The sequence below is a fragment of the Neomonachus schauinslandi genome, chromosome 15 (assembly GCF_002201575.2).
Source record: "Neomonachus schauinslandi chromosome 15, ASM220157v2, whole genome shotgun sequence".
In the NCBI taxonomy this organism is placed as follows: Eukaryota; Metazoa; Chordata; class Mammalia; order Carnivora; family Phocidae; genus Neomonachus; species Neomonachus schauinslandi.
The window spans coordinates 36,318,892-36,331,379 of NC_058417.1; the positions used below are offsets into that span (position 1 = coordinate 36,318,892).

A 12,488-nucleotide genomic window follows, 5' to 3' on the forward strand; every position below is an offset into this window, starting at 1 on the left:
GTAATGCAGTATTTTATTTATCCCGTCCACTAATAACTAATATTTGAGAACATTTATAGTAATGGAACTTAATCTAAGAAGTTCAACTTGCTTTTTCTTATATTTCAGTATCGGGTATTAGTAAGAGAGAGAGTCAAAATAATTATGGTCAAAATTATTCAGTCAAAAGCTTATAACAAATGCTTGAGATTAGTCTACATACAATTTAGGTTTTGGCATAAAGTTCTTTGACTGCAAGTAAGAACATTTGGTTTGCTTCACTAATAGGAATATCTTTTAATGCTGGGATGGCCTCTTCTTGATATTTCTTCTGCTGTGGATTTTTAGCATAGTTATCTGTGATTGTATGAATGGCGTTAAGCGGAGAGGTACTCCTAACGTTTATTCCAAATAGGAGTACATGCCCGATTACTATGGTAATGAGGAGGTAGACAGGCAATGCAACTGCCCAAGATTTTTGAGGCCAATAGGTTAAGCCTAAGGAGTTCAGCCAAGATTCAGGAATAAAGGCTCACACAAGATATAGTATGAAGCCAAATTGGGAGCTTAAGAAAAGAACAAAGCCATAAATTGTTCTTTCTGGCAATGGCAAAGGTGAATTTTCCAACATTTTCCCTGTGGCTTTAGACAATCTTGATCCTTGAAGCTCCCACTCAGGCCCCTCCCGACAGCTCGGCTACCTTAGCACACTGCTTTCTTTTTTAATGCCTGCCTGTGTAAACTCAGCTCTGTCACAAGCTTCTGTAAGGCTCATGGATTGTAAATGCAGCGCTCCAAGTTCTGGAAATGAGAGAGTCTGGGGCGGACGCACTGACCTTCTAGAAGATGCAGGGAGATCAGGATGGTACTTGGTTCTTCCTGAGGCTCTGGACCAGTTCCTCTACTGTCCAACTGTCAGCCCTTCAACCTGACATGCAGTCCCATGCCCCAGATATTTTACCTACTCCTACACCTGGTCACCTTCTTTCCACCTCCCACCCTACCCCATTCAAGGACCGGAGCTTTATTCCCCCCCTAATCTCTACCCCAACATGGGGCTAGAACTCACGACTCTGAGATCAAGAGTCAATGCTCTCCTGACTGAGCCAGCCAGGTGCCCCAAGGACCTGAACGTTTATCTATCTATCTCTCTATCTATCTGTATATTTTTTAACTTTATTTTTTTGAGAGAGAGAGACAGTGCATGAGCAGGGTGGGGAGGGGCAGAGGGAGAGGGAGAGAGAGAATCTTAAGCAGGCTCCACGGTCAGCATGGAGCCTGATGAAGGGCTTGATCTCACAACCCTAAGATCATGACCTGAGCCGAAATCAAGAGTGCAACACTTAACCGACTGAGCCATGCTGGCGCCCCAACCAGAACTTTTAAAAGTGTGATTGAGCACTTGGGAATTTGAATGAATCCTTCTCATTCCACCCTCGTGACTGGCTCTGCTTCCTTTTCGAAAACCCTGAATGCACTCCTGATGTCATTCCAAATTCTAAAAAATGCATGGGCACCTGGGCGGCTCAGTTGGTTAAGCGACTGTCTTTGGCTCAGGTCATGATCCTGGAGTCCCATGATCGGGTCCCGCATTAGGCCCCCTGCTCAGTGGGGAGTCTGCTTCTCCCTCTGACCCTACCCCCTCTCATGCTCTCTTTCTCAAGTAAAAAAAACAAAATCTTTAAAAAATGCTGAGGATTCGTGGATATCTGCACTAGCTGGGGGGAAATGGGAGATAATAGTAACTGAGACCACAGGCAAAGTTAAGTGTAGAAAATAGATCTGAATCAAGCCACTTGGCGAGGCTCTTCTGCCACCTTGCTGTGTGGTCTTAGGTAAAGCCTTTAACGTCTCTGTGCCTTTGTGTCTTATTTACCAGGTGAGGATAATATTGCCTGACTTATCGACTTTCAGGATATGTTAAAGATCAAGTAGGGGGGCAGATTTGAACTTATACTTAATTTAAAAGAATATTGAAAAAAAAAGAATATTGCACCTAACTAGCATCACTATTAAGATTTCCCCCCAAATCTCATTTTATATATATAAATATATATTTTTAAAATTACCCGTCTCCACCAGCATCCTCTGAGGTATATTGGTAAGTAGCTAACTGTTAAACTGAATCTGAATTTTTTTTTAAAAGATTCTATTTATTTATTTTGACAGAGAGAGACAGAGTGAGCAGGGGGAGCGGGAGAGGGAGAAGCAGGCTTCCCGCCGAGCAGGGCGCCCGATGCGGGGCTCGATCCCAGGACCCTGAGATCATGACCTGAGCCGAAGGCAGACGCTCAACTGACTGAGCCACCCAGGTGCTCCCCAAGTCTGCATTTCATCTCCTTTAATACCCTGTTGTCCAGGGAGAAGGGGCTCATGAGCAGTGCCATGCTAGGTCAGGGGAAACAGGACCTGCATAATCCAGAAAGGTCGGAACAACCTCATGCTGATTGTGAAGAAAAACGAAGGGAAATAGCAGTGGGACCAGGTTCTGGGCTCACCCGTCTTATCCTAGTAACCCTTACCCACCTGGATGTTGTTAGGGTTGAGTTCAGATGGAGTTTGATTTGTAGTTAGGGTCTAGGTGAGGATGAGGGTTAGGGTTGGGGTTTCAGTTAGGTTTAGATTCTGAGTGTGGATGCAAGTTTAGGTTAGAGTTAGGTGTGGGAAATTAGGTTTAAAGTTATATTTATTTATTTATTTATTTATTTATTTTAAAGATTTTATTTATTTATTTGACAGAGAGATAGACAGCACAGATAGTCGAGTGGCAGGCAGAGGGAGAGGGAAAAGCAGGCTTCCCGCTGAGCCGGGAGCCCGACGCGGGGCTCGATCCCAGGACCCTGGGATCATGACCTGAGCCTAAGGCAGACGCTTAACCAACTGAGCCACCCAGGCGCCCCTAAAGTTATATTTAAAGTTAGGGTCAGTATTAGTTTAATTTAGAATTAGGGTTAGGTTAAGGTTAGGGCAATGTTTCTCAGCCCTGGCAGTACTGACATGGGAAGCTGGAGAATTCCATCTTGGGGGCCGCCCTGCGCTTTTTAGGATGTTTAGCAGCAACCCTGGCCTCTCCCCTCTAGATTTTAATAGTATCTGCTCCCACTCCCATTTTAGGAACCGAAAAATGTCTCTAGACGTTGTCAAATGCTTCCTTGGGCGTGGGGGTGAGGGTGGTGCGGGAGGCGGTAGGAATCGCCACTGGTTGAGAGCCACTGAGTTAATATAAGGGTTAAGGTTAATGTCAGGATTACGGGCTGGAATCAGGCTATTTTATTTTTAAATTTTATTATTATTTTTTTAATTTTAAAGATTTTATTTATCCATTTGACAGAGAGAGACCACAAGCAGGGGGGAGAGGCAGAGGGAGAGGGAGAAGCAGGCTCCCAGCTGAGCAGGGAGCCCCATGCAGGGCTTGATCCCGGGACCCTGGGATCACCACACGAGCTGAAGGCAGATGCCCAACCAACTGAGCCACCCAGGATCCCCCAGGCTATTTTATTTTATTTTATTTTTTAAAGATTTTTTTTTATTTATTTGAGAGCGAGAATGAGAGACAGCATGAGAGAGAGGAGGGTCAGAGGGAGAAGCAGACTCCCTGCCGAGCAGGGAGCCCGATGCGGGACTCGATCCTGGGACCCCGGGATCATGACCTGAGCCGAAGGCAGTCGCTTAACCAACCGAGCCACCCAGGCGCCCCGCCCCCAGGCTATTTTAGATGTGGAGTTGGGTTTGTGTTTATTTTTTTTTTGAAGATTTTATTCATTTGACAGAGAGAGACACAGCAAGAGAGGGAACACAAGCAGGGGGAGTGGGAGAGGGAGAAGCAGGCTTCCCGCCGAGCAGGGAGCCCAATTCGGGGCTCGACCCCAAGACCCTGGGATCTTGACCTGAGCGGAAGGCAGACGCTTAACAAACTGAGCCACCCAGGCGCCCCTGGGTTTGTGTTTAGATTAGGGGTTAGTTTACAGTTAGGGTTGGGAAGTCCTTTAGATGTAGGGTCAGGAGTAAGGTGAAGGCTCGGGTTCAGGTTCAGGTTAGGGTTAGGTTTTGTGCGTTGGTCATGTGTAGGTTAGCAGCTTGCTGTAAGTGTGTTGTGGAAATATTATATAATGGATTTTGTGTCTTTCCTCTGGCACTATTGGGAAGCAGTTGTAGGACTTGGGGGACAGAATACAAGGAGATGCCCCCTCCCCGGGGAGCTCCCCATGGAACGCTGCTGAGTGTGTGGAGAGTGACTGCATACGGGCCTTCAGGCCTAAGGAAGGTGATTACTTGGGGTTGTTCTCATCTCTGTGTGTGCCACGGGGGCAGCTGGGAACAGCCCACATGCACACACGCACAGGCATATGTATTCTTGTCCCAAGTGCCTGTCTACATGTTATTGCGTGTCTCATTTGTGTGGTGCGGCCCCAAAGACCTTCATGCCGAAAGTCAGGAAGCCAGTGTGTATGCCAGGGCTTCCTAGGAACAGCACAGCTAGATGGCTCGAGGACCCTAACAACGGGAAGACCTTGGAGCTGGAAGCCTGGGCACCGACTATTCTCCCCTTTGCTGTTCTACTGTGTGTGGAACCACGGGCAAGTTCAGAGCCCTGCCTTAGTTTCCCCTTGTGTAGAATGACCAGAATGAAACTTACCTGGATCCCTCCACCCACCTCTAAGTCTACTGGGGATGACATTTATTTCAACAAGCTCTTGAAATGTTGGGGAAGGAAGATGCTGTGTCGATCCACAGTAATTTTATTATTCCGTTTCCAGAAGAAAGGGGTGTATAGAGCTTCTAGCTCAGCACCTGCGTGGTGGCTGGAGCCTGCCAAGGCCTCCGTCCGCCGTGTCAGAGACTACAGGAGGAATGGCGGTGTCAGAGGCAGACGCAACAGAGAGGGAACTAGGCTTCACCGGCTTGTCAACATGTCATTAGGGCGTTCCTGTGGGAACCAAGAGCAGAGACAGGAGGCAGGAGAGTGGGAGGGAGGGAGGCGGGAGTGGGGAGGAAGGGAGAGAAATGGAAGAGATGAAGGGGTCCATGCCAGTACGGCATTCATCCCTGTCATGAGGAGAGCTCTATCAAACCAAGGCCAGGCCTATAAATCAGGCCATAATTAGTTGCAAAGAGAAAGCTTTAACATCCTCATCAAATTGATTAATACATCTTGCAGCTCAGGACAGGCTGGCCCTGCCTTGGAAAAACCGCAAGCTTGCCCGGCTGGGTGGGAATGGAGAGGGAGAAGGGACAGCATGGAGCCCGGGGAGGCCTGCCCCTCTCTTTACTCGAGTCAAGAAGGCTCTGACAGGTGGCAGGTGGGGCCAGTTCTTAGTCCAGCTCGTCATCATGGGTCTGGAGCCTGGTGAAACAAGTGAATGTGTTGGTTTTGTCACGAATGAGCCCTGACACCTCTGACATATAGTTTATTTTTCTAGGTCTCAGTTTCACCATCTGTAAAAGGGACATCGTGGACCAGAGGAATTTTGATTACTTCCAGTTCAGACACCGTAAATATCTAGGATTCCAAAGGCCAAGGACATTTGGGGGTTATGGCCAGTGAAGACCTAATTACAGGTTCAATTGCTAGGATATTCAAAGGGAGGTCAGGAGTTTGGGATAAGCTTAAATAATTTGGTCTGCCTTAGACTTGTGATTACCAAGTATTGCCTGTGTGTCTTTCCTGAGGCCTAAGCAAGCAGCAAATACCCTTCGTCTTTTAAAGCGCACAGAGAGAAAAGATACGGATCCACTTGGATTCACATCCTGGCTCAACCACTTATTAGCCACGGGTTTGGCGAAAGTTCCCTAACCTCTTCAGCTTTCTCCTCTGTAAGATAGGGATAACAATGTCTAGCTTGCTGGGTCATTATGAGGGTAGATAAGATACATATGATGTGCTCAGCTCCAAGCCTGACACACAGTAGGTGGTCAACAGGTAATAATAAGTATTATTATTGTTCAGAAGACTCTTGAGGTCTTAAAAATGGCATCAAAATCACATGGAGACTGAAAAAGTAAAGTCTAGTAAAAAAGTAAAACCCCGACTCTCCCCAGGATGTCCAACTAGTCACCCTCCTGAGATGTAAAATGAATAGGCAGCATCTTGTTGTATAAAAGGCACTGGACTTGAGTTTGAAGACTTGGGATCACGCCTTTGCAACTTACGGATTGTGTGACTTTGGGCAAGATTCTTCACCTTTCTGAGCCTTGCTTTCCTGAGTCAGGAATGTTTTTGGCATCCAGGCAGATAATGTGTATAAGTGATCCTTGTAAGATATAAATCATATTCAAATATATTTAAATATAAAGCATTTTATAAGCAACATTCAGGGTATCAGTCCCTTTTGTCTGCTGCTGACTGCCCCAAAGTCCCCCATCGGGAAGAACAAATAAAATACATTCTTCTCAGGGTACTTGGGGGGCTCAGTTGGTTAAGCGTCTGCCTTCGGCTCAGATCATGATCCAGGGGTCCCGGGATCGAGCCCTGCGTCAGGCTCCCTGCTCAGCAGGGAGTCTGCTTCTCCCTCTGCCTCTCCCCCTGCTTGTGCTCTTTCTCAAATAAGTAAGATCTGGGCGCCTGGGTGGCTCAGTCGTTAAGCGTCTGCCTTCGGCTCAGGTCATGATCCCAGGGTCCTGGGATCGAGTCCCACATCGGGCTCCCTGCTCGGCAGGAAGCCTGCTTCTCCCTCTCCCACTCCCCCTGCTTGTGTTCCTGCTCTCGCTGTCTCTCTCTCTGTCAAATAAATAAATAAAATCTTTAAAAAAATAAAAATAAAAATAAATAAATAAATAAATAAGATCTTAAAAAAAGAAAGAGAAGAAGAAAGAAAGAAAGAAAGAAAGAAAGAAAGAAAGAAATATGTTCTTCTCAATCCCCCGGAGGTCGTGCTCCATTGCTTGAAGGGACCCTGGGCCTTTATGTCCTCTATAAATTGCATTTTCCTATTTTCTGCTTTAACAAAAACTCTGACCTAATTGTTTATAATAACCAAAGATCCTCTATTTGGTGGTGTTTGGGTCACATGCATGCTTATGTAGTGACACTATCCAAAAATCTATTCTTTCCTTCTTCTGTAATAATTGAACTGTGGAAAGTATGGCTGCTCATATGTATATATTTATTTCTCAGTCTCCCTGGCAGTTAGGATGGTTATATGACTAAGTTCTTCATAGTGGAATGAAAGCAGAATTGATGTGGGTCCATGATGAGCTGGGATCTTCAGAAATGGGTGTGCATCTTCTACACTTTTTATCCTTCCTGAGACCTAGAACATAAGTGTACCCTCAACCCAGCTTGGATCAGGCAGACAAAGGTCACCATATGAGATGGTGGAAAAGCAAGACAGGAGGAACCTGGGTCCTCGAATAACAACATGGAGGAGAATCCCCTACCAACCTGGAGCTCAGACTGTTCTGTGAGGAAAAAAAAAAAAAAAACTTCTATCTTGTTGAGACATTGCATTTTGGGTTCTTTATTAGAAAGGTTTAATCTTTCATCTTGAGGAATTATTTCATTGCATTGCATGTCCCCCAGGAGTCCAGTAGTTTTCTTACCCATCCCACTATCTTTAGGCAATAGCACCAAATGTGGAAGACACTCTTCATTTTAAAAGACACAGTAGGATGGGGTACCTGGGTGGCTTGGTCGTTAAGCATCTGCCTTTGGCTCAGGTCATTATCCCAGGCCTGGGATCGAGCCCCACATCGGGCTCCCTGCTCAGCGGGGAGCCTGCTTCTCCCTCACCTGCACCCCCTGCTTGTGTTCCCTCTCTTGCTGTCTCTCTGTCAAATAAATAAATAAATCTTAAAAAAAAAAAAAAGACACAGTAGGAGATTCCACTGCTCGTGGTGTATTTGAAGTCTGGCTCTGAATCTCATTCAGAGTCATCTTCTGATCATAATTTTATTTTATTTTTTTTTAAAGATTTTATTTATTTATTTGACAGTGAGAATGAGAGAGCATGAGAGGGGGAGGGTCAGAGGGAGAAGCAGACTCCCTGCCGAGCAGGGAGCCTGATGTGGGACTCGATCCCGGGACTCCAGGATCATGACCCGAGCCGAAGGCAGTCGCTTAACCAACTGAGCCACCCAGGCGCCCTTGATCATAATTTTATTAAGAAGCTCTCCATCTGACTCTGAAATACAAACTGAGGGTTCTAGAGGGGAGGGGGGTGAGAGGATGGGTTAGCCTGGTGATGGGTATTGAGGAGGGCACGTTCTGCATGGAGCACTGGGTGTTATGCACAAACAATGAATCATGGAACACTACATCTAAAACTAATGATGTAATGTATGGGCATTAACATAAGAATAAAAACAAAAGACCTATGACAACACCAAAAAAAAAAAAAAAGAAGCTCTCCATCTTTTTATACTCAAAACTACCCCCTAAAAAATAATCAGCTCCATTTTCTTGTACTCCCCTGCATAATGAAGTCTACTCCATTCCTGGAAAGCAGCTGCAATTCGAAGGCCAATGGGGGGGAAGATGGAGCAGAAAATAAGACAACCGTAGATTGAGGATGGCTGGAGGGATCCACAGGGATCTGAACTCTGACCCTGGACCATGTGAAGGGACAGGGAGGGTTCAGGGACCTAGAGAAATAAACCAGAGGTGCCCAAATGATGCTTCAGGAGCCTCTGGTAAAGGAAGTGGAGTTTTCAAGATCTGTACACTGCTTTCTTGTGCTTCTAATCCCCAAGAAAACTTGACCCTCACTAGCTGACCCATTGGCTTCCCATCAGTTTGTCATCATCAATCAAGGGTTTTTCAAGGCCTATGACATTTAGAAAGCCTCCCTCCTGACACCCACCCCTCCCCTTTTGGAATGTGGTCCTGGGCAGACTCAGAATTGCTCTTTAAAATGTTTAAATGTGCAAATGGTTTGGAATGTGAGGACTGAATACCCCCCTTTCAAAAGCCAAGAGATATGGGAGTCTCACAGACGTGGGATCGCAGGGAAGGGGAGACCATAGAGGAAGGACATGGGGCCAAAGAGCCACAGGTGGGAGCCAGAGTGGGGAGGAGGGGCAGCCTCACTTTGTCACACTGCTGGCCCGAATCACCGGGCAGGGCCAGAAGGGAAGTGCCAGCCGCAAATGTTCCCACCTCATCTCACAGCTTACCAAATATTATGGCCTAGCACATAAAACCAGAGCACTAAGCTGCCAGGAGTGTTAAACTCAAGGAGCTGTGACCAGAAGCAGGCAGGCTCTGGGGACAGGAGTGGGGAGGTGGCTGCGGCAGTCTAGGGGTTCCCATTAGGCCCCGTGGCTCTCAGGCAGCGACCGAAACCAAGCAGGGAACTTAGCCCCTGTCCTGAAACCCACCTCTGCCTCCTGCCTCTCCATGGTGAGGGCATTTAGGGGAGTCCTGAACCTCCTTAGCAGGAGCCGGGAAGCTTCTAAGCAGAAAATAAATGCTTTCAAGCCACATAAATCAATGAAAATTAGCAGGAGTCAAGGTAAAAAAATCCATCCTCCACCACTAGGATGTTTGAGCCATGGTTCTTCTCCGTGATTTAGAGGCTTATGATTACGGTGATCTAATCTCGTTTTGGTTTTTTTCTTCCCTTTATACTCCCTTCCCTTTCCAGATAAAGCTCTCTCCTATGAGGCAGGTTCCCACTGGCCGCCAGCTACTCTGGCTGGAAGCAGGTGTGTGCACCTGTCAGCTCCGCACCTTGATGGATCTCTGTGTTATCTTGGTTCGTCTCTTCCCTGCCAGCCCCTTAATGAACAGTCTGCCCCAGGCCAGGGATGAGTCGTGGGTGGGGAGCCCACATTCTGAAGAATGTTGTAGAAGAGGAGATGTGTGGCTGCTGGCCCCAAGTGAAACGTGGCACCCTCCTAGAGGTGGAGGAGGGGGGCTGCCATAATCAGAACTTCTAACTCTGACCTCTGAACTTGGGAGAAGATGGATAAGGGCATGAAGGTTTCCCAGCACGAAGCCCCCACCATAGGAGGAGCATAGTCCAGCAGTTGATGGAAGTGGGATCTGGGAACCAGAGAGGTTAGGTGCCTGGATTCGCCTCACGAAACAGGGCTTCAGAGGGACGACGTGGTATTGGGGGGGGGTGGGTGAAGGTGGAGTTTTGAGTCAGAGAGACATAGGTGCAAATTGCATCTCTATCACTCACCACCTAGATGACCTGGCTCAAGTGTCTTAAGCTCTTTGAGCTGTAGTTTCTGCACCTTTAAAATGAAAATAACAATACTATCTCACCGAGTTGTAGTGAAGACTACATGAAATAATTGAACTGATGTCAAGTTCCTAGCACATGGTGCCCAGAATGCAACACTTGCTCACAACATGGTACCTTCCTGCATCTCCACTCTTCTTGCCCACGGGCTGTGCAGAAAGCTAGGAAAGAAATCAGAGCCCCAGCCTGTGTCTCCTAACTCCTCGTCCAGTACCTGGTATCCATCCAGCTCAGGAATCTACCCACTCTGGGCCCTTGGTCTAGACAGCTAACTGAATGGCAGAGAGAGCAGTCCTCTAGGAGACAGACTAGAATGTGCCCATTCTGAGGAAGGAAGAATCAAGCCAGCAAAGTGTGGTGTGATATAAATTGCCAGGTTCAAGTCCTGACTCAGCCACTCACAAGTTGTGACCCTGGGCAACTCCTCAGGCCTCAGTTTCCCCAAGGTAAAGGGGCTGTGATTATAATCCTTGCCACAGTGTGGCTCTGAGGTTCAAAGGAAATAGTGGATGGGAAAACCCCGTGCAAATGACTCTCTATGTATAATGGAGTGGTAATCATTTTATTCACCAGGTTTCTCTTAGGAAGCGAACTCTGCTTGGAAGAATGCCTTGATATGTGTTTATCATATGGCTGACGTTACCAAAGCTTTAGACAAAGGAGAGTATTGCTCTGCAGGAGACAGAGAAAGGACACGAAAAGGGGCAGTGAGGTTCCAACAGGATAGAGAGAGGCCAGGCAGCCTGAAGCGGCACGTGAAATGCCACCCTGGTTGGGTTGACCAGCAGGTGCTTTGTTTTTTTGTTTTTGTTTTTTAAAGATTTTATTTATTTATTTGAGACAGAGAGAATGAGAGACAGAGAGCACGAGAGGGAAGAGGGTCAGAGGGAGAAGCAGACTCCCTGCTGAGCAGGGAGCCCGATGCGGGACTCGATCCCGGGACTCCAGGATCATGACCTGAGCCGAAGGCAGTTGCTTAACCAACTGAGCCACCCAGGTGCCCGTTTTTGTTTTTTTTTTTTTTAAGATTTTAATTTTTAATTTTTTTTTTTGAGATTTTTTTTTATTCACTCAGGTCTGCGGCCACCCAGCACTACTAGGAGCAGCCCGGGCAGTGGCGTGAAGGTCCTTGCCATGTCTGCGGCCATGAGACAGAGGTTCGACCGGTTTCTGCAGGAGAAGAACTGCATGACCGACCTTTTGGCCAAGCTCGAGGACAGGACCAGCGTGAACCGGAGAAGAGATCGCGCTCGGTGTCATCGGGCTGTTGGCTTTGCACCTGGTGTTCGGTTATGGAGCCTCACTCCTCTGCAACTTGATAGGATTTGGCTACCCAGCCTACGTCTCAATTAAAGCCATAGAGAGCCCCAACAAAGAAGATGATACCCAGTGGCTGACCTACTGGGTAGTGTATGGTGTGTTCAGCATTGCTGAATTCTTCTCTGACCTCTTCCTGTCATGGATCCCCTTCTACTACATGCTGAAGTGCGGCTTCCCGTTGTGGTGCATGGCCCCAAGCCCTTCTAGCGGGGCCGAGCTGCTGTACAAGCACGTCATCTAACCTGTCTTCCTGAAGCATGAGTCCCAGGTGGATACTATGGTGAATGACTTGAAGGACAAAGCCAAAGAGACTGTAGATACCATCACTAAAGAAGCCAAGAAAGCAGCAGTGAATTTACTTGGTGAAGAAAAGAAGAGCACCTAAACCACTGACTGGATGAAACCTTTCTGCCCTCACTGTACCTTCCTATTAGCACTTGGTGTTACATTAGGGACTGTGGTATAATCATTTTAATAATTTTGCCTTGGAAACATTTCTGATATATTAAAAAGAGGAATGTGTTGTATTAAAAAAAAGATTTTATTTATTTATTTGACAGACAGAGCAAGAGAGAGAACACAAGCAGGGGGAGGGGGAGAGGGAGAAGCAGGCTTCCCACGGAGCAGGGAGCCCGATGCGGGGCTCGATCCCAGGACCCTGGGATCATGACCTGAGCCGAAGGCAGACGCTTAACCACTGAGCCCCCAGGCGCCCAACCAGCAAGTGTTTTGGGAACAGCACTGCCCACTGTGCCCATTACAGGGCCTTGTGCCATGAGAGACAGCCTCTTCTTCCTGTGCCAGATCTTTGGGTTTCTCCAGTAAACTCACCATTTTTGCAGCACTGATTGCACACACCTAGTCATTGATACACATTCTTTCATTTATTCCCCCATAACCTTCCACAGATGAAGAGCTGAGGCTCAGAAAACTCAAGACAACTTACTCAAGGTCACAGGAATGGTAGCCACTAGAGGAGGGATGCCAATGGGCATCTAGCTC

General features: G+C 47.2%; 2 pseudogenes; one reads left to right on the plus strand and one right to left on the minus strand.

Annotated features, from left to right (window-relative positions):
- Positions 1 to 205: 205 nt before the first annotated feature.
- LOC110593131 lies at positions 206 to 610 on the minus strand (annotated as a pseudogene).
- A 10,690-nt stretch (positions 611 to 11,300) lies between these two features.
- LOC110593240 lies at positions 11,301 to 11,935 on the plus strand (annotated as a pseudogene).
- Positions 11,936 to 12,488: the final 553 nt, after the last annotated feature.